The following is a 2,500-nucleotide window of genomic DNA, read 5'->3' as shown; positions in this document are numbered from 1 at the left end:
CTAACCTATGTTGTGCCTTAACCTAACCTATGTTGTGCCTTAACCTAACCTATGTTGTGCCTTAACCTAACCTATGTTGTGCCTTAACCTAACCTATGTTGTGCCTTAACCTAACCTACGTTGTGCCTTAACCTAACCCATGTTGTGCCTTAACCTAACCCATGTTGTGCCTTAACCTAACCCATGTTGTGCCTTAACCTAACCCATGTTGTGCCTTAACCTAACCCATGTTGTGCCTTAACCTAACCCATGTTGTGCCTTAACCTAACCCATGTTGTGCCTTAACCTAACCCATGTTGTGCCTTAACCTAACCCATGTTGTGCCTTAACCTAACCCATGTTGTGCCTTAACCTAACCCATGTTGTGCCTTAACCTAACCCATGTTGTGCCTTAACCTAACCCATGTTGTGCCTTAACCTAACCCATGTTGTGCCTTAACCTAACCCATGTTGTGCCTTAACCTAACCCATGTTGTGCCTTAACCTAACCCATGTTGTGCCTTAACCTAACCCATGTTGTGCCTTAACCTAACCCATGTTGTGCCTTAACCTAACCTATGTTGTGCCTTAACCTAACCCATGTTGTGCCTTAACCTAACCCATGTTGTGCCTTAACCTAACCCATGTTGTGCCTTAACCTAACCCATGTTGTGCCTTAACCTAACCCATGTTGTGCCTTAACCTAACCCATGTTGTGCCTTAACCTAACCCATGTTGTGCCTTAACCTAACCCATGTTGTGCCTTAACCTAACCCATGTTGTGCCTTAACCTAACCCATGTTGTGCCTTAACCTAACCCATGTTGTGCCTTAACCTAACCCATGTTGTGCCTTAACCTAACCCATGTCGTGCCTTAACCTAACCCACGTCGTGCCTTAACCTAACCCACGTTGTCGCCTAACGTAACCCACGTTGTCGCCTAAACCTGCTCTGTAATTGTTATACGACTCGTTCAATTAGTGTAGTGTTGCCCACCCGCAACCCTCGCAATATAGTTCGCTACTCGCACTCCCCGCTCCCCTGTGTATCGCTTCATGTTAAACACCTTGCAAGTCTTGCTCACTTTCCACATGCTCCTGCTGTACACTGTAATGTGGATGGCAGCAGGACGTACATGCCGCCCCTCCCCACGTCCCCACCTTGCCCCCTGCCTTCGCAAGCTGGTTGGTGAGAACTTTGCATGTTCAATGCCCTCCGCATGCGACGTACTCAGGCTACGTTGTGGTGCGGCCTGTGTCAACTGTCCGCTAATGTCGTACGCGTAAACCACAATCTGTACTGCACATTCGTCCTTATGTACTGAATGATACATCGTGGCACATGTGTGACCGTACAACGACTGCGCCCAAAAACGGCGGACCATACAGTGCAAATATTGTGCACGCAGCTACGTGTCGTCTCCCTATGAGAGCTGGATTGCAGTGTGGTACGCCATAGAGACGTGTGGGAGGAACGGACGCCGTGGATGGCGATCAGCATGAGCTGTCTGTTGATGTATTCGGACCTAGTCGTCTCTCCTCACACACCGTGATGGCATGGTGCACCGCGTTCCATATCTGCGACATGCTACAGAGGCCGGTTGACAGTCGTTCGAGCAATGGACATCGCATACGTACGGGGGCCACCTTCCACGTATTGTCTAGGCGTGCACATTTTGTTGCGTGTATGTGGGCAGACGTAGTGTGGCGTGACACCTGACACAGGCATGCAATAATCGTGGAAGTTGCAAATGGCGATGGACGCCTGCGTTTTCTGGTGAAGTTACGCAAATGAACAAATGGTAACCTGTTGTGGTGCGGTTGTTCTCGCTAGGGGTGAATCGGTGATGGCGACGATAGGTTGAGGTACTAACCGGTTGTTCCAGCGATACCCACCATGCCGACGAAACTGAACGGCATCTGGGTGTGAAGCGATACGCGGCGGTGGCTGGGTGGGACCGTCCCCGGCCGGTGAGGGGGCGCCTCCCGGCGTGCTGGCCGCGCGGTGCGTGGGCGCACGCGCTACAGCCGGCTGGTGGGGGCGGCCAGTGGCAGGCGCGCCGGCCGACGGACGCGGCAGGCGTCGCAGCTGCGCGCCGGCGCACCCTGCGCGCGGCGCCGTGCGGCCAAAGTAGGTCCTCGCGGGCCCGGTGCGAAGCGCGGTGGACATCTTCAGTGTGCTGGTCCGATTGAGGACTGTGTGCGTTGAGGATGCGCTGCCGCCCGGCGCTCGGCGCCGCGACGCCGTCTGCTGCTCGGTCGCCCCAGCGGTTCTCGCTGGTGGTTTGTATCGCAGCTGTGCGGATGTGTTGGCGCGTGCGCTGTGCTGGGAGAGTTCGCTTCGGCACCCAAGTGGGGCTTTTGTCCTTCTGTGGCGCTGGCGTTGGAGCTGCCGGTCACCGTAGGTGGCGCGTGTTGTCTCCCGCCGGCAATGCCACGACAGCACGCTCCCGGGCCTCTGTCGGCAGCGGCAAGCTCAGTTGGGAGCACGGGTGGTCGCACCGAAAGCGTCTACTCGCCTA

The sequence above is a fragment of the Schistocerca piceifrons genome, unplaced genomic scaffold, assembly GCF_021461385.2.
Source record: "Schistocerca piceifrons isolate TAMUIC-IGC-003096 unplaced genomic scaffold, iqSchPice1.1 HiC_scaffold_1148, whole genome shotgun sequence".
Classification (NCBI taxonomy): domain Eukaryota; kingdom Metazoa; phylum Arthropoda; class Insecta; order Orthoptera; family Acrididae; genus Schistocerca; species Schistocerca piceifrons.
Note: the sequence above shows the minus strand (reverse complement) of the source record.